The sequence below is a fragment of the Bombyx mandarina genome, chromosome 06, assembly GCF_030267445.1.
Source record: "Bombyx mandarina strain Sakado chromosome 06, ASM3026744v2".
In the NCBI taxonomy this organism is placed as follows: domain Eukaryota; kingdom Metazoa; phylum Arthropoda; class Insecta; order Lepidoptera; family Bombycidae; genus Bombyx; species Bombyx mandarina.
Window position 1 is genome coordinate 8,189,378 of NC_143213.1, and position 20,989 is coordinate 8,210,366.

At 35.4% G+C, this 20,989-nt stretch overlaps 1 protein-coding gene across 2 annotated transcripts in view; it reads left to right on the top strand.

Annotated features, from left to right (window-relative positions):
- The first annotated feature begins 719 nt into the window (after positions 1 to 719).
- LOC114250822 (peroxidase) overlaps positions 720 to 20,989 on the top strand; it is a 78,382-nt gene continuing 58,112 nt past the window's right edge. For both annotated transcript variants that reach the window (XM_028184858.2, XM_028184859.2), the window contains exon 1: positions 720 to 911. The gene's annotated coding sequence lies outside the window, so the exon portion shown is untranslated. The remainder of the gene's footprint in view (positions 912 to 20,989) is intronic.

Here is a 20,989-nt window from a genome sequence, read left to right on the forward strand (position 1 = left end):
AGTTTGTTTTTAAATTTCTCTATGTTAGTACTATTTCTCTAAATTGAAATTACTATTTCGTTCGATACGATTTTTTTGTAACCTCAATGTAACAAATATTAATGTTAAAAATTAATTCTTACCAATCAATATACAAACACGTCTTCTGTACTTGAGATATTTATATTCCGCAGCTGCAAAAAGATATAAAAGAAATCCGAAACGAATATTATAAAGGAAACCGAGTATTGACTTCCGAAAATTTAAGTGAATTAAAAAAAGAAACATTACAATCCTGTTCTTCTTTATTGCTCAATATGTCCAAAAGAATATCGATGGGGAATTAAAACTATGATGACTTACATAAAGTATTTACTTCAAACCATTATTATATTAACGGTAGGCAGCGGCTTGGCTCTGCCCCTGGCATTGCTGAAGTCCATGGGCGACGGTAACCACTCACCATAAGGTGTATAAGGCCGTATGCTCGTCTGCCTATACGGCAATAAAAAAAAATAAAAAAAGCACTTATGTTTATTCATTTAGTAAATAAACTACATAGATTGCCAACAAAGTATTACTAATAAAGAAAAAAAAAAAGTTCCGTCACATCTTTTTTGAATAATCAACAATCTGTACTTGATTACCATATAAGAATTTCATACTATGTTTTTTAGACTGTACATTTATCCCCGCTTTAACCGTATATAATAGGAAGACCACCCTTCGAACCGCTTTAGTGATCCGTGGGTGCCGCTGCAGTGGTTCGCAGTCGCGCATTATTGTCTAAGCACGCACAAGAGTCGCGGGAAATATAAATTTCAAATCTATCTTACACATAGTTTAATTGATATTTTAGTGAATAATAATAATAATAATTTAGTGTAGTTTTGTGTTTCGCTGTTGGAGTTTCATTGTTTCTGTTTTTACAGGTATGTATTATTTTTATTTAGTAACTAGCTGGCCCGGCAGACTTCGTAGTGCCTCAATCGATAAATAAAATACCTAAACTTTTGGGGGACACATCATAGGAAAAACAAAATTGTTATTTTTATATAATTCCTAGCATTTTCATATTTATCTACCTTTTGAACCTTCTCTGGACTTCCACAAATAATTCAAGACCAAAATCAGCCAAATCGGTCCAGCCGTTCTCGAGTTTTAGCGAGACTAACGAACAGCAATTCATTTTTGTATATATAGATAGATTGCTTTGAAATTTAAGTTACGGTTTTTCGTGGAATAAAATTTTGAAATTTTACGATCTGTACGATGTTATTTTCGTAATCTGGTCTTTAGATAGTTATTTTTTATCGCTTAGTTGAACGAGCTCACAGCCCATCTGGTGTTAGGTGGTCACTGGAGAGCATAGACATCTGAAACGTAAATGCTGCCACCCACCTTGAGACATGAGTTCTAAGGTTTCATTTTTTAAAGTACAAAGGCTGGCCCGCCCTTTAAATCGAAACGCATTACTGCTTCACGGCAGAAATAGGCAGGGTTGTGGTACCTACCCCTGTGGACTGAGTGCTACTGGTAGTTTTTTAGTAAGTTATTTAAATCTGTTGACAGCATTTAATTTTGTTTTTTTTTTGGTCAATTTTTCGTGCTAGCAATGTCCAGTACGAAAAAACATTTCATTTTGAATTTTCAGTGGATTTAACGAAAAATAAAGCGACTGGTTTGAGATTTAATGTGACTTATCTTATGCAGTGATCGTGAGCAATCAAATAATAATATTATGATCTTGGTAGTTTTACTATGCTGTACACGCAATGCCATCGAAAGCATGGGAAACCTTCATCTCTATGTTGTAATTGTTACATGTATGAATTCCTTTCTCTTTATTTATAGATCAAATTCAAGGAATATATGGGTACATATCGCAATGGTATTTTTTAAACTAGTAGCAATTATAGACACAGTTACGTCATAGGATATGTGGTTTAATATTTGTATATCTTGCTAAATAAATTATGTCAATTTTAATTAATTGCTCGTGATAAGTTTACCTTTGATAAATATAATTAATATATATATTTTTTTTTATGATAGCCTTATTTATTTTATTTTTTTATGGCGTATTTGATTGAACGAGACCATTGATCACCTGTCGTTAAGCTGTTACCGGAACTCATAAACGTTACACCGTTAAAGCCGCCATTCTCCTTGAGACATGAGCTCTGTGATTTCATGTTTGTACTAATGCGTAGTTGACGAAAGAATGAGATAGTGAGTCAGAAAACGTTAAGAACTAAAAAAGTTATCTATTCAATATTGGACTACATTTTAGGTATACTAATAAATCTAGTAGCACTGAAGCAAGCGAAATAGTTAATTAAATCCATTGCAACAATACTGTAAACAATGTCAATCATACGGTTGCGAGGGACAATACCTTATTATTTTCCGCTGAAGTTTTTCCTCGACACGGTTACGGCTCAAGAGAATGGCTCGTTGTTGCGAAATATACATGCTCAATGATAACTTATTCGGTAGTACAAAAAAAAGGAACAGCTTGAAAAAGAAAAAACTGTTAACGTCTGTTTTTGTGTCACCGTTTTAGGATTTCACGATTTTAGGAAAATTCGTTGATCCGATCCAAAGACACCTCGTAAACTTAAGAATATTCTACCACTAGAATTTCTATGATTCTATAAAGTTACTGTCCAGCGAGAAATTATTTCACTATAACTACTAGAGACATGTATACTTCACGAAAGAACTTAGTATTGGCACTATTCCTAATTCTTTCCTCAATTCCACTATCTACACCAAATCAAATCAAACCTGCAAAATTATAATTTGCGTAATTACTGGTGGTAGGACCTCTTGTGAGTCCGCACGGGTAGGTACCACCGCCCCGCCTATTTCTGGCGTGAAGCAGTAATGCGTTTCGGTTTGAAGGGTGGGGCAACCGTTGTGACTATACTGAGACCTTAGAACTTCTATCTCAAGGTGTGTGGCGCATTTACGTTGTAGATGTCTATGGGTTCCAGTAACCACTTAACACCAGATGGACTGTGAGCTCGTCCACACAACTAGGCAATAAAAAAAAATACATCTATTGACGCTCTTAGCGAAAAAGCAGCGGCAAAATCTAAAATACGTTACCGATGCTAAAAAGAAAAAATGTGAACATTGTTAATAGATCTGCATATAAAGTCACGAGAAGGCAAACTTAAAAGTGCGCAAGGCGCTTCGAAGTGAGTCAAAAAAATTATCCTTAATTCATTAATAAAATTAAACACAACACTCAATATCTGATTTCATTATTTGATGTTCTCTTAGTCAGAGTTTCATTGATCATTAAATTTTAATTCAGAAGCCACACATGACAATAATATTCCATTATTTGAGCAACCTAATTGCTATCTTTGAGCTAATGCAAATAGCCTAGAAAACACGCTTTCAAATATATTACATTAGTTTCGTTGTCAGCAATTACGTGTAACACGTTTGAACAGTTTATTACATTGTAGGGTTGTCACATTTGAGATGGAGATGTGAGATCAAAAAAATCATCGCTAAAAAATTGAGTTACAACGTCGTGTAAAAATTAAACACATAATACTCAATATCTTGATTTAATTATCTGACGTTCTATTGATCAGAGTTTTATTGATCGTTAAATTTTAATTCAGAAGCCATACGACAATAATATTCCATTATTTGAGCAACCTAATTGCTATCTTTGAGCTAATGCAAATAGCCTAGAAAACACGCTTTCAAATATAATAGATTAGTTTCGAGCGATTACGTGTAACACGTTTGAACAGTTTATTACATTGTAGGGCTGTCACATTTGAGATGGAGATGTGAGATCATAAAAATCATCGCTAAAAACTTGAGTTACAACGTCGTGTAAAATTTAAACACATAACACTCAATATCTTGATTTAATTATATGATGTTCTCTTGATCAGAGTTTTATTGATCGTTAAATTTTAATTCAGAAGCCATACGACTATAACATTCCATTATTTGAGCAACTCAATTGCTATCTTTGAGCTAATGTAAATAGCCTAGAAAACATGCTTTCAAATATTAGTTTCGTTGTCAGCGATTACGTGTAACACGTTTAAGCAGTTTATTACATTGAAGGGTTGTCACATTCGAGATGAAGATGTGAGATCAAAAAAATCTTCGCAAAAAAATTGAGTTACAATGTCGTGTAAAACTTTTTCAATTGTTCTTTGAGCTTTTGTAAGAATTTCTTTCTCAGAATGACATTCAGAATTTTGTATAATAAAGTTTCCTCTGACAACCTTATTACAACTCTCATTATTGTTGCATACTGAATGAATAATGGTATAGTTCTTTTGTCATTATTTTGATTAAATTACAAAATATTGTAATTGAACTGTGAAAATAAACCTTGTTCACAAATAAGCGAAAGTGTTTTTAAATATAAGTATGTACATAAATAAAAGAAAATCATGATCCGTTTTTTTTTACCGAAGCCCATAGACAGCTACGACGAAAATGACGCCAAATCACCTTGATACATGAGTTTTAAGAAATGAGTTGCACAAGGGAAGAATTCAAATACATAGGTACTGTTTATGTATTAAAAGGTTTGGTGGTAGCCTCGTTGTGTCTATTTTCTACGCTTTCAGAGGGTATTTTTAAAAATATCACGGCCCTTGGCAAAGTGTAAAGAGGATATTCGGCAAATGAAATCCCGTACTTTTAAATACTAAGCATTTCATCTTTTGATCAATAGTTATTTTCATGATTTCTTATCGACTAGCTACGTACACAAATTTTGCGGTAACCCCAAAGGATGTCTAACTTAAGAATCTCCATTGAGGCTTTTCGATGCTTTGATTCTGTATTTTAGCCTTATTTCTTCTTCAGTTTCTTCAGCTAGCACACCAGCTCAGATCTTGAGCTGTTATGCTAGCGAGCACCTAAGGCTTCATTATTAAAATCAATCGATATACATGCTGTTTTATAGGTGTTGTTTTAATCGCATTCAGGTTACATTCTTATGTCTCAAGATAGGCGGTTTTACCGTATGGCATTTATTTCTATGATCTCAAAGAACCTACTACCGCCATTATAACTCACTTAGTCACACAGTCAAGCATAGACGATGAAAACAAAATCAACAAAGTTAAGGCGACAAAATTCAGAGTGCTCAGATATCAAGGTTTTTTTTTCTTCCGATAATGAAGGGCGTCTGAAACATTACAAGTCATTAGTGCTCCTTCATAGGCAATTCTAAAAACCAATGAAACTCATCTGGCCGGACAGAAGAAATCATTAACTTGAAACGGCTATGGAATGAGCTCCCCTCCACGGTGTTTCCCGAGCGCTATGACATGTCCTTCTTCAAACGAGGCTTGTGGAGAGTATTAAGCGGTAGGCAGCGGCTTGGCTCTGCCCTTGGCATTGCTGAAGTCCATGGGCGACGGTAACCACTCACCATCAGGTGGGCCGTATGCTCGTCTGACTAGAAAGGCAATAAAAAAAAAATACTTGAAATTACATAAATAAAAAGCGGAAAGTTTTTTTTTCTATTCGTAATCACAGAACAAAGACATGGAAACGCAAATACTGCCACTAACCTCGAGATATGAAGTTGATGTGGGAATTCTATTTTAAAATGTAAACGATGATTGAACGTCCCGCATGATCATAAATTACGCTCTATTGATTTTTACAAAATAAGGGTTATTCAACACGGAAGTCGTTCAAGGACTATTCTTTAATTTGGAAATGAAGTTATTAATATTAAGTCTGGCACTGAGGCTCACTGCTTAGCCCAAATGCGAATCAAAAAATGTGAGCTGCTATTAAGAATCTATGTACTAAAATCTTGTCTTCTTTTTTTATTTATCATCTACTGGAGCGTTGAACTTCAGATGACAGTCAGTTCACAGACACATACTTTATTTCACTGAACTTATAAAATTCATGTATAAAATGCGAGCTTTCTAAATTTATGTATACGAAAAATGCACTCAAACATATTTCATACCTTAACGCTTCAAAGCGCATTGTCTGGAGTTGATTTAAAAAGTCACAGTTCAGTCACTTTTTCTGTTGAAATGATTATTTTATTAGTCAGGACGATTTAACCACGTTACAGACTACGGCATCAACAGCTTACTGTACCAGAGAAAACATACCTATATCAGTAATCTACACTTAGCATAGAACCACCCCTTCTATTGTCTTACGCTTGAAAAGACTTTTAAGAGATCTCCAGTGAACGAAAAACAGTGTTCGATCATCCGATTTGAAGAATTTGTCTTCAAATTCATAGGCAGGCGAATGAAATGCATATTATGATAATAAGTCTAAATTAGCGAAACAAATTTAAGTAAAAAACCTAAACAGAGGAGAATCTATAATATATTAATACGTGAAGCAAAAACTTTGTATCCCTTTTTACGAAAATTGCGCGGACGGAGGAGTATGAAATTTTCCACACTTATAGAGAATATAGAGAAGAAGTGCACGTTGCATTTTTTTTTTAAATAATGCATAAAAGATACATTAAATCAATAAAGAAAACATTACACACACTACATACCATATTTGACGCACACACGCATGTATACTGTTTATTGTCCAACTTTTGTTCTTGACGTCTGTTGTCTTTGTTAATATATTTTACAGTGTAGTCTTGGCGAAATTTGTGATTATAGAAGTATAAAATACATTCATAATAATGTACAAACTTACAATTCCAATTAATTAAAGTCGAATTTCGACTACTGCGGGACCTCTAGTATTAAATAATTATTTATAAAAAACTAAAAACGTCGTTGAGTCTTATGTTCGAATATACTTTAGAAATTTCTTCCATTTGGAGGCTACGGCTCCTTGTTGTGCCTATCCATATGCTTTTATAGGCGGCACGTTACGAAGTCTACCATCAATGATGATTAATATTAGGCTTATATAAATATTAGTTTAGTTCAGAAGGTACATATATAGTTTCAAACGTTATATTAAATGAATAATTTGGGACAAATAACACACAGTTATTTGGCCCTAAACTAGGATAGTCTGTACACTATGGAAACTAGAGACCATATGCTCTTATTTTTTGTGGTGGGTAAAAAAAGGTTATTTTTTATCATCCTTTGTAAATATGGCTAATACTTTTATTGCAATATATGAAATATTTTGTTCGGAGTAATATCTTGAGTTATCTATTTATCCTAATAGCTTAAGTATTTCATTGAAAACATAATAGTTTTGCTTACGAATTTCTCGACAACTGGTCGCAAATTGTATCGAATTGATAGGCCTATAAAATCTACAGTACCACGATTACATTTAGTCTGTAGAATGCGGTCGGTTACGCAACTTAGTGTGACTTAAGCGGCTGCTTTCATTATTCCAGTCGGACCAAGTTCGCTGGTCACATGATTCCTTTCTTTTCTACTCCATAACGAAACCTTGAACGCGTGTGCTGTCGTAATTAATTTTGTATTGATTGATAGGTATTTACTAAAACCATATTTAGATTCAAGTTTGACATACCATACACGCACATGACTTGGCTGAATTTTTAATTGTGTAATCTTCATGAACTTTTCAAGTTGTAAAGTAATACATATTAACACGTTTACTTCGTTACTCGTATGTGGCTTAAAAAGCCCCATGAGCGACTATCACCTCCTATGCTATGCTATGGGTGTATTCATTACCGGACTTTTGTGAGGCCTATAATGTCCCAGGCATACTATAAAGAAGTCCAATCTGGCCTCAAAAATACCTCATACGTGCTGCCTGAAAGTCCCTCAAAAATTATCCCGCAGGCAGTCGTGAAGCAGTAATGCGTTTCGGTTTGAAGAGCGGGGCAGCCGTTGTAACTATACTTGAGACCTTAGAACTTATATCTCAAGGTGGGTGGCGCATTTACGTTGTGGATGTCTATGGGCTCCAGTAACCACTTAACACCAGGTGGGCTGTGAGCTGGTCCACCCATCTAAGCAATAAAAAAAAGGAAGGGTGTTAAAGCCACTACAATTGTGTTACTGGACACTGCTACTATGTAGCGAATTACACTTATAAAATAGCATTTTATGAATCGTAATATGTAGATCAAGTAGTGTTCTGTCAACATTTATAAATGCTGACAAATTGTTTTCGCTGTTCGTATTATAGTGACTCGGCTCTAAACAATAAGAGCCTTCGTTCTAGATGAATAGTCGAGAGGCAACAGGTGTGTTAAACAATATCATCACTGGAACAGTATTGAATTGCTAGTTACTTAATAAGTAATCTGAGAATAATTAATACAAATTACAACTTTATGTAAATTCAGTGTGATATATTAAAACGTTTCAATATTTATTACGTAAATAGGTCTAGTGAGCGATTGGAGGCATAAATGACAAATAAACAAACAAGAGTCTAATTGCTTATTGATAAATTATTACATGCATATATTTAAACAGATGTATGTACCTTTCCCATAAACACAACTGAATTTTTCGCAGGGTTTCCCCAGTAGTTTGCTATTGTGATCCATTGGTAGAGTCTGAGAAACACTACTTCTACTAGGGCCAGACTTTAGCAAATTTATTCAGGTTGAACCACGTGAACTCACATAAAATCGCAACTTACTTATTCTTAAATCAATGTGAATAAAAAAGTTTATCTTCTAGGCTTCTAAAGCAAACCAATAATACAAAATATTTGTATATTTGTAGGGCGTCAAAATCTCAAAACGTAAATTAGTTTTCTCCTTGTTTGCTTTTGAAAATTAATTGTCTATTGTTTTTAAGATTATTTTTCACATGCAGTTGCGATTGTGTTGAGGTATGTAGAATTGAGAATTTCAATTTAATGGTAATTTTATTTGAAATTTCCCACGAAGGCAGACGAGCAAGTTCATCTGATGCTGACTGATCAGCGTCGATCATCTACATCATCGACGCCATAGGGACAGCTAAGCTATTGCCTACCATATTATTTCCTACCTATGCTGATAACCTTGAGGGGCTATATCGGCTTTACCGAACGAGATGCCTACCACAGTAAACGATCAGTATTTATACTAATTACGTATTTGGCCGAAGTGGTATCAATGAGTTTAAATAGGCTGTTACCGGTTCGTTTTTTTTTATTTCCCCTTGTAGGCAGACAAGCATACGGCCAATCTGATGGTGAGCAATTCTAAGGATTAATCTCTCGTATGTGAACTATCTGCTTAATTAGGCGTGAGATAGTGCCCGGTGATTTATTTAAGATGTTTAAACATTTTGGATATCGTCATTTTCAGAATTAAGCTCACGTATTAATGAATAGTTAATTATCTTAATCTATTTTAATTATTAGCATCCATTAAATCTATTTTCAAGGCTGTGAAAATTGTACCAATTTATACCAATCGAAGTACAGTAGTACTCATTAGGTAAAATTGTAGTAAACACGATTGAAATTAAACTTTTAAAACAAAATGAATGCCAATTAATTATGCTACGATGAGCATGTCCATGTTTCTCTCAATGGAGCAGAAACATGAACCATAAAAGCAGCTGACCGAAACAGACTTGATGCTTTTGAAATGTGGTGCTGGCGCCGCCTATTAAGGATTCCATGGACAGCCCACCGCACGAACATCTCGGTCCTACATCAGCTTAAAATGGAGAACGCTCAACGCCTGTCTGCCACCTCTCTGCAACGCATAATGCGCTACTTTGGCCACGTTGCCCGCAGAGGTGTAGACAACTTGGAACGTCTGATGGTCACTGGGAAAGTAGAAGGAAAACGTCCTAGAGGCCGGAGCCCCAAACGTTGGTCCGACCAGATCTCCGAGCAAACCAGCGGACCACTTAGCGCTGCACTACACCAGGCAACTGACCGGAACCGATGGAGGCTGACAGTCGACAAGCTAAAACGGAGTCACGTTCCTCAGCAATGAGGGAGCGATGGAGAAGAAGAAGAAGAGATTTTAATAGTTCTTTAATATTCTAATAATATGCAGTGGGCTTTTTTTTTAATTATTGCCACCAACCACCTTGAGATACGAAAGAGAAAAGTTGCAAATGTTTTGTATAAGAGCCGCCCACTGAGTTTCTCGCCGGATCTTTTCAGAAAATTCTCCCAGGTTGAGCCCGTGAGCTCACATACTCATCCGCGCGTCCCTTAGGTTACCAGTAAATAGATAGGAAAACAAATATGCGCTCTCAACTCCTTCAATGCGGAACGCAAAAACAAACCGTCAAAATTATAATTTCCGTAATTACTGGTGGTAGGACCTCTTGTGAGTTTGCACTTGTAGGTACCACCACCCTGACTATTTCTGCCGTGAAGCAGTAATGCGCTTCGGTTTGAAGGGTGGGGCAGCCGTTATAGCTATACTTGAGACCTTAGAACTTATATCTCAAGGTGGGTGGCGCATTTACGTTGTACATGTCTAAGGGCTCCAGTAACCACTTAACATCAGGTGGGCTGTGAGCTCGTCCAGTCATCGAAGTAATAAAAAAAAACGCGATAGAAGTAGGTATCTTGCTAGTTAATTAATGTTTTTCAGTTTTTCTTAAATATTAGACACATATTAACAAACTAAAACAAGTATCTTATTACATATTACATATCAGAATCGCATGATGCATAGGTATTATTAGAGCTAAAAGCTAGCCTTCAATCGTAAGTAAATAAAACAGTTTCGCCAGATACCGGTACTTAAAGGTAGCTTAGGTCAAAGTAAAAGCGAATCGAACGTATTTACTATAGGTAAATAAATGTAGAAAGAGATCTGTATACGAGGAAAATATTTTACCTGTGAAACTAGCAGAGAGATTGTGCTATCGAAAAAAGAAGTCCAATTTAGATTGAAACGAAATCTCCGTTTGGTTTATCGAGATAATTTTATTTGTTCTTTGTTGTTAGAATGTTAAGAGACAAAGAGAAATCATTAATTTAGTAAACCGATTTTCATGAGTGAGCTTAAGAGCGAACTTTTTTTTTTTTGATGCTTAGATGGCTGGACGAGCTCACAGCCCACCTGATGTTAAGTGGTTACTGCAGCCCATAGACATCTACAACTTAAATGCGCCACCCACCTTGAGATATAAGTTCCAAGGTCTCAGTATAGTTACAACGGCTGCCCCCACCCTTCAAACCGAAACGCATTACTGCTTCACGGCAGAAATAGGCAAGGCGGTGGTACCTACCCGTTCGGACTCACAAGAGGTCCTACCACCAGTGATTACGCAAATTATAATTTTGCGGGTTTGATTTTTATTACACGATGTTATTCCTTCACCGTGGAAGTCAATCGTAAACATTTGTTAAGTACCTACGTATTTCATTAGAAAAATTGGTACCCGCCTGCGGGATTCGAACATCGGTGCATCGCTCAACACGACCGCACTGGACGTATTATCCTTTAGGCCACGACGACTTCAAAAAACTGTTTGTTTTTCCAGTGTTTGAAAGCATTCTTGGCGGCAATGATTTTGTTATGCTGATGTTGGACAGTGATTATAACCACTGTCTATCAGGTGGAATTATATCCCCTGTATGATTATAATGTCGCAATTAGGTCGATGGTAACGATCATTTTAGCCACGCATCGTCAGACTGAAGTTAACCGCCCTTCACGGTGGTTCGTTCTTGCCGCCTGTTTTGAAATGAAACCTCAATGGTATTGAAAATTGCACAAACGTTCGAGTTAAAACAACAACAACATTGTTGATGAACACGTACCACGTACCATCCGGCTATGGAATGAGCTCCCCTCCACGGTGTTTCCCGAGCGCTATGACATGTCCTTCTTCAAACGAGGCTTGTGGAGAGTATTAAGCGGTAGGCAGCGGCTTGGCTCTGCCCCTGACATTGCCGAAGTCCATGGGCGACGGTAACCACTCACCATCGGGTGGGCCGTATGCTCGTCTGCCTACAAAGGCAATAAAAAAAAAAATACCGATGTTTATTCATAGTTTATGTTCAGTACGATTCGGTTTGTGTTCCTTGGTCTAAGGATTTTCAACGCCCGCAGTTTTGAATAGCTTTCAGCTGAAGATTAATGAGTACTTTCTGGCATCATTGAGCTCCGTAGCTGCCGGGAATGTTATCAGTTTTTATTAAGCGTAACGTCATTTTGCTACTCCACGAATTTTACTGCTTAGCCCCTTGTTTACTTTAGATTCTTTCGGAAATATAAAATTTTAAGAAGATCTATTTAATTTAACAAGTTCTGTATATTCTACGTTGTTTTTATATAAGTTTTTTTAACTGTAGACCTACAGACGAGCTCACCGGTCACCTGTTATTGAGTGCTTACAAAAGATAAAAGTCATCACCATGTATTTGAGGTAGAGTGTGAATTATATCGTATAATTATGCCACTCTTCAAACCGAAACGCGTGACCGATTCGCCGTAGCGGCTTGCCGTGGCCAATATTCACTCACCATCAGATACTCAATTTGTTTGTAAGCCTAAGAATTCAATAATGAACAATAGTTGATTAATTTCATCATAACATGAAAAGAATTCAATAAGCACAAATGAAGAAAGAATCAGCCGAATTCGACCTAACACTAGTAATTTTATTCATTGTTGTTGAGAGATTGGCAATGATTGGCAATACGAATATTACTTTACTAGCTTAAGGCCCATTGTCAAAATACAAATGAGGTTATCGGTGTCAACAGTACGTGAATTTGTAGAGGCCTTGTAGTCGTCAAGAGTACTTGAATATTTTGCGCGAAGTTAACACTCAAATTATTTAGTATGTTATTATTTTCCAAAGCTTCTTCCCATTTTGTATTCTAGATATAACAGACCACTTAAGATTTTGAAATTATACTTCGATCAACTTAAATGAAGTGCACATTATTTGGGTATGTCGATTTAGCATATAATTGATGTTTCGGCGGGTCTGGGAAAACAGATGAGACTGTACAGTTTATTGTCGCTCGCCGATATAATGCATAATTTAATTAGTTTTAAAGATCGTGCTTCAAGATTTTAGGTTATTTTTATGAGTAAAATAAATCTATACTAATATTATAAAGCTGAATTGCTTGTTTGTTTGGTTGAACGCGCTAATCTCAGGAGCGACTAGTCCGATTTGAAACATTATTTAATAGTTAGATAGTCCATTTATTGAGCAAGGCTACCTATATATATAGGCTGTATAACATCACTCTAAGACCAATACGAGCGGAGCACTAATAAATAATTTTTCAGAATCGTTTTTTTTCCTTTAAGAGATTCCGCTGCGTGCGCTGCGTTAAAATTTTGCTATAATGTATGGCAGATATGTGCAGGCAGCGGCTTGGCTCTGCCCCTGGCGTTGCTGAAGTCCATGGGTGACGGTAACCACACACCATCAGGTGGGCCGTATGCTCGTCTGCCTACAAGGGCAATAAAAAAAATTACTTAATATAGGCATATTATGTGTCTATATTTTAAAGTTGGCTCATTATAATCTTTTTTATGCTAACCAAGTTTGTTCAGAAATAAAGCATTATTTGTGAAGGCGTTTAAATATGATATTAACAATCCCTATCTAAACAAAACCGTTATTCATTACAAGTGCTTAACATCGCAGCAAAATAATGATCAAGCGCGTAATAATGATGAACATGTGGCGGCACACAATAAGAAGAATAACAAGAAACACCCAAATCACTTCAAGGTAGGCTTTGAAAATTGTAGATTTTTCTGAATTTCTCCAGGATCCCATCGTTACATCATGATCCTAATGATTACAGGACCATTCGGGAAGTCTACCCTTTCGAACAAATAAAAGAAAAAAGAATTATCAGAATCGGTTCAAGCGTTCTCAAGAAATCGGTGAACATACAAAAAATTGTGGTTGAATTGATAGCCTTCTCTTTAAAGTCGGTTAAAAAGCTTGATTTTGGCACCTTATATTGCTCCTTAGCGTTTTATTATTCAAAAATATTTTCACTTTCTACGTAATTAAAGTCTCGCCTAAAATTTAGCGTTATTTCAAAGTAACTTCCACGCGGACGAAGTCGCGGGCAAAAGCTAGCAATATATTTTGTTAATTTCCAGTTACTAAATAATAGAATATGATTTAAATAAAACATAAACTAGACATTTTCGTGAATTCATTGACAATGGAAGAGCATTAGAGCAGTATTTCGGACACCGACTACTTTTAGGAAAAATACTAACTTAAATCCAGGAAGTCATATCCAGGTTCCGTTGTAAAGTGGTCATGGTTACTAATTATTAAACCCATTGGTCTATTCTAGATGCATTAACATCCTCTGACCCGTAATGCATGTAATAAGCGTACTTTTTATTTTCAAATAGCTTTTAAAAACGCAGTTTATTCCATTTTCGACTGTATGCATTTTCTTATGTGTATTCGCCGATTTTTGCGTTATTTATGTACCGATTTCTTAAAATATTGGTTGAATTGAAATAGTGTACTTTCGAAGTGATCCATTGATATGTTAATATTTAATATCAATTCAATATTGTCTTTCGATATTGAAGTAGGTTTTCAATTATTTCATTATTGTTTCATTATTGCATGTTAATGTTTTTTTTTTTTTATTGCTTAGATAGGTGGACGAGCTCACAGCCCACCTGGTGTTAAGTGGTTACTGGAGCCCAAAGACATCTACAATGTTAATGCGCCACCCACCTTGAGATATAAGTTCAAAGGTCTCAAGTATAGTTACAACGACTGCATCACCCTTAAAACCGAAACGCATTACTGCTTCACGGCAGAAATAGGCAGGGCGGTGGTACCTACCCGTGCGGACTCACAAGTGGTCCTACTACCAGTAATTACGCAAATTATAATTTTGCGGGTTTGATTTTTATTACACGATTTTATTCCTTCACCGTGCAAGTCAATCGTGAACATTTGTTGAGTACGTATTTCATTAGAAAAATGATCTTATCCTTTAGGCCACGACGACTTCAAGAAAAAGAATTCCCCTCAAAACTGGAATCGTGCGTCAGCGCAACATTTTTTTTTAAATTTCAAATATATCGCATTAACCTTACACAATATCCTTCACACATCCATAATTACTTCCCTCGTTAGATGAAGTTATTCAACCGTAATGTTATTAGCAAATCAATCAGAATTTAGTTCAAGCATTACGAGTAAAACAGAGTCTGATGTTATGCAATAAAAAACCATCACGTGGATGTGAACGAAACATGCGATCACCGCATCCATTTCCCTTTCCGTTTCTTATAGCTTCGTTTTTTTTATTCGTGCTTCACTGTGCCGTGAAATTTAGACCAGTAATTAGATTTTACATTGTACACTATACGATAATTTACGTAATGAGATAATTTCGCATTCGTTAAGTAGGCGTCAAATCGATTACGTCTGACAGCCTTCACCTGAGTCTACGCACGTGAGCTCAAACTGACTTAACGTCATATAAACATGCACAAAAATAAGTTATGAAATTTTCGAGTAGGTACACATAAAATCCATATACACCTTACTTTGCTCATACGTAAATATATACGGAATATAATTAAATCATGTTCTCTGTTAGGTAAAAGAAACTTTTGTTTTTTTATTTCATAGAATCGTGGATCATTTACAAAAACACTAACACACACACACACACACACACACCCACCCACACACACACACACACACACACCCACACACACACACCCACACACATACACACACACACACACACACACAGCACACACACACACACATACACGTGCGTACTATATTCTTACAGATCGCTCTTCCTGGTTAACTTTCTTTAACTGGTGACCTAGCACTGAACCACTGACTTTTGTAACACAGGTTTTCCTAGCATAAAAATCAGGGAATTTTCTTATTGTATACCTCATAAAAAAGCCATGTATATTATTATACTAGTGTTAAGAATTCTTGTACGTGTTTGCATTTTAAGAGGCTTGAATAAATATATTATAAATATATATAAAATATTTAGGTAATTGTTTACTGGAGCCCATAGATATCACAACGTGAATGCCGCTACACACATTGACTTGAGGTCTATGACACGGTTGAACAATAATAACGCAACTTATAAATGTTGCTGAATGCTGTTACAATTTTTATTATACGATGTCATTCTTTAATAGTGGAAGTGAATTGTGAACTGGAGTTCAGTACGTACTTCGTGAGAAACTTGGTATCAGTTTGAACAACAGCATAGTCGCATTGTTCTATACGTGTGTACCAAGAGACTTAAGCTTTGGGCAGTGATTACCTTAAAATTTGTAAGTACTTATTTATTGCTTTAAGTTTCAGCCTTTTCAGTTTGTTCTAAAATGTGGTTTTGTTTATATCCTATTTCTTGGTTCAGTTAATTTTTAAATTGTAGTTCTATTTATATCATTTATCTTGCTTTTAAATTCCTCAAATGGCGACAAATTATAATTATATAATATATTAAAAATATTAAGAAAATCGTTCTTTTTCGCTGATTCTTTCCTTTACAGTGGACTGGACAGTTTATATTTAGGCCTTTAATATACTAAAATACTTGAAAAAAAATATCTCTTTAAAATAGAGATCGATTCTTCACGATTTTCGTTGGTAATGACTCGTGTTTTATACATTTGATTACTTCAAAATTATGTATATGGTTTTCGAATTTCTTTGAACTCTCGAAGTAGTAATAGCTTCCTTAACGAATCATGTTTTTTCTATTCCAATTATTTTCAGAAAGAAAATCCCTCGCACGCTCTAAATGTAGCATTTACGTTCATATACAGAAATGTATTAGGTTCGTTGGTTGGTTTAGATTTGTTTTCTGGGACGGTGGGTGGTACCACAAAAGCCGTTTTTTCATTCGTTTCCAACCGAAATTCGGCTACAACCTTTCTCCGCGAAACAGAAACAAGGATTTACATATTTACATACCTTTTAGGGACCAGCGAATTGGTTCAGGGTATTAGATTTGTTCCCCGAAGCATGTTAATATAACACATAACTATTCTTACAAGGTCTGATTAGTTGATATATACCTGATTTCTATGTGGGCCGGCCACATAGCACGAAGAGAGGACGGTCGATGGGGCAGAAAGATCCTGGAGTGGCGACCGCGTATTGGCAAGCGCAGTATGGGACGGCCACCTACTAGATGGACCGACGACCTAGTAAAAAGCGCTGGGTCTCGTTGGATGCAGGTGGCAATGGACCGGTCGCACTGGAAATCTATTGGAGAGGCCCATGTTCAGCAGTGGACGGCGATAGGCTGAAATGATGATGATGATGATGATTTCTGGTACAGCTGCCGGTCAGTAGGTTTAAAATTTCGACGCATATCCGGTCCTAGTTCTAAGTACCGATAATGCATACAATTAAATATACAGAAAACTTAGATAGATGTCTAATTTGTTAGGATATTTATAGTGGAATTTCAACTTTTGTGAAACGTATACGATTTTTAATATCAGTACTTTTATCTGCGGGTTTCAATATTTTCCTTCGATTTGGAAAACGAGCAATAATAAAAATATATTATATTTATATTATTAATATATTACATAGATATTTCCTTTGCCACGTTTGGGCTACCCTTAAATTTTATCAAGTATTATTTTTGTCACAACATTTCGTCACGTATCGTAAATCTGTATTATGTCCCACAATGGCCACAAAGTTTATGTGACGGAGATTGAGATAGAGACATTGCCAAAGTCTTTTTGTTCAGACGTTTTTGGTTTAACAATCAAAATTCCGATTTATAATTATTGCAGTCTGAATGTTTGGGTTTTGGTTATTCAGACTATTAATTTCTACAATAATGACATGACATGACAATATGACAAAATATGTTAGAGTTTTTTCGTTGCGAAAATATTTTCTTATGACGGGATGTCCTAATTACACATGTATTGGTAAGTTTTTGTATGAGTGTTATGGGATCAATAGATCGACTTGCAATCAAATGAAAATTATAATTATACCGACACTTGATTCTTGTGTATAATAATGAGTAATAATAATAATGAGTAGTAATAATCACTGAAATTAATTCTCAAACACGGAGCAGTTAGGAATTTTTATTTGTTATAGGAATTTTTATTTGTTATCAGTTACATTTACAGATTCTATTATTTTTATTAAATTAGTAGAAGTAACATTAGACAAAACCCATTTTAAACGCGCAAGAAAATAACATCGAAATGCTTAGAAAATAGATATATCAAAGAGGACGTACATTTTTTCGGAATAGAGGTAATATTTTGTAAGCGTTAGAAGAGGTAGGATATTTTATGCAAATCCTCCACCGAGTATCAAATCTAAATGCCATTGCAAATACAAGAAGACGTGGGTAAATCTTAAATTGATTTAGAAAGTTTCGGCTATTTTCCAATCTATTTCTAATAATATTACCCTAAAATATTACTACAGATATTTTGCTGTCTGGCAATGAAAGTCCCGGCAGAATCAATACAATCGTATCGGTGACTAACAACAAATAAATCGAACGACCAACAAAAAATGTATGCGTTATTTGACCGAGAATATAATAGTATTTTTTTTTTACAATACATCAGTTTTATAGTAGCTTTCACATCCGGTGTGATATTAACGTAGAAAAAAACTTTCAAGGATGGTACTTTTTTCTGGATTAAACAAACCCATACGTTCTTATGTCCATGAACTTCTTAGGTCCTTAACTAAGAACTGTAGCCAGTAGCTGGCTTATCCGTATTATTCACTTTACATTCTTACTGGAATTATTTTGCGTGTTCCTTATGTGAACAATGAGTTTTTTGTCAATATAATATATTTCTAGAAATTTCTAGTAATCGGGCTGTTAACTATATGCATGAGCAGTCTAAGTCGTGTAACTATGTCTGGCTTTTGGGTAGCTGCTGCTAAATAATTTAAAGTAACAGTAAAAGCAAATTGAATTGAGATTGCCTCACTCGTTCGGCCTCTTGTTCTGCATGCCTTTTGTTTAAAACACCGGGAGCGAGAAAAACTGGGCTGCATGTCACTTTTATTTTGTTTAAAGCATTCAAGGTCGACTATACGACTATACTTTTTTATCTGTTACGAGCTGACCCGGCAGACTTCGTAGTGCCTCAATCGATAAATAAAAGACCTAAGCTTTTGTATAATATAAACTTAAAACAAACAAAAGGAATCCGTCCGACGGGGGACACATCAAAGGAAAAACAAAATTGTAATTTTTGTTTCATTCCGAGCATTTTCATATTTATCTACCTTTTAAACCTTCTCTGGACTTCCACAAATAATTCAAGACTAAAATTAGCCAAATCGGTCCGGCCGTTCTCGAGTTTTAGCGAGACTAACGAACAGCAATTCATTTTTATATATTCTTTCTTCTTCTTCTTCTTCGTCGCTTTCTTCATTGCTGAAGGTCGTGTCCCTGAAACTTGACCGTGGCCTGCCTCGTGAGCTGTTTACATCTCGTCCGGTCCTTAGCTTCTCGAATGATGGTTGCGATTTGCAACCCAGTTAGAGCGGTTACTTGATCACACCAACGGCTAAGTAATCGGCCGCGAGGTCTCTTTCCTTCTACTTTGTATATAGAGATAGATAAAATGTTTAATTGAAATCAAATCTTGTTGTTTAACGTTGTTTTTTAACGTAAACAATTGTTTTTCAAATTATATTGGTGTGATTTAAATAAACATTGTACTGTCCGATGTATTTTCTAGTGGCTGGAAAACTAAAACTGGAAAGAGGGAGTAATTTTTTCAAGAGCAAAATTCTTTAGTACGTTTGTCATCTAAAATATGGATGAAACGAATAACCGACAAATATATATATACGACTCTAGTCTATAGATGCCTATTCTATAGATGCGAGAGAATGAGACCTTTTTTCATTATGAAGCAAGGATTACTACTGGTGGCCCGGAGACCGTTCTAGTTTCACCAGGACAGATGGGCGAGCACGGGGTTAGCCAGGAGGGGTGAGATTTGCTAACAGTTAATAAGACGTAATACTTAGATAGAAAGTTTTAAGTCTACCGTGTGTGGATGGCACACATGTTGCTTTTATATTAAAATGCTATGATCTTAGTAAGTGAATTTATATCACCCTCTTTTGTTATTTATTAGCGAATTTAGGAGCAATTAATACAATAATTTAGGTATGCAGAGATAGAATATTTAGAATAGGAATAAATCGATGATCGCATCCAGTCATATTTAAGTTATCGAGAACGGTTTTGAGATATTTGTAAAGTGAGTCATCCAATGTAGGTACCGATACCTTTAGAACGAGCTCTTCAAAGTTATTCAATGAAAGTCGCAAAGATGTCTCCCGGAAAAGTGTATATTGCAATAAGCGTTTGGAAATAAGACGCGAACGTGCCTTGTCGACAAATATTTTTTAGATATATTATAAGACTTTATTGTGAAATTAGATGTTCTTAAATAGTGTAGTGTTTTTTTTTTTCGTAATTCAACGTTACGTTAGTGACATTTAAAACTAATAATCGTCGTACGGAATTTCGTAACATCGTGAATCTCGTGAACAATTCCAATGCCCGTAAGAATTTTTCATAGAGCCGAAATAAATTAAATTTAGACTTCTACTCTCTTAGTCATTCATTTATAGTTCACACCGTGTTTTGTGATTTTTCGATCGCGTATTTGCAAAACACATTACACGTCTTTGCATCTAAAATCTTATTTGTCTTGTTGTTAGTGACTACGGGATGTATGCTCCATTCCCAGGGCCATTATCTTATTAGATATAATATTATAAAGAGGAAAGATTTGTTTGTTTGTTTGTTTCGAATAGGCTCTTCTTTTTCCATTAGAAGCCGACATTGTCCCTGATGAACATAGGCTACTTTTTTTAATTATTTTTTTTATTTTATTTTTTTGGTTTCATGTGTGTTTTAATGTTTCCGAAGCGAAGCGAGGGCGGGTCGCTAGTAATAATATTATAAAGAGGAAAGATTTGTTTGTTTGTTTGTTTCGAATAGGCTCCGAAACTACTGGACCGATTTGAAAAAATATTTTTCCATTAGAAGCCGACATTGTCCCTGATGAACATAGGCTACTTTTTTTAATTTTTTTTTAATTATTTTTTTTGGTTTC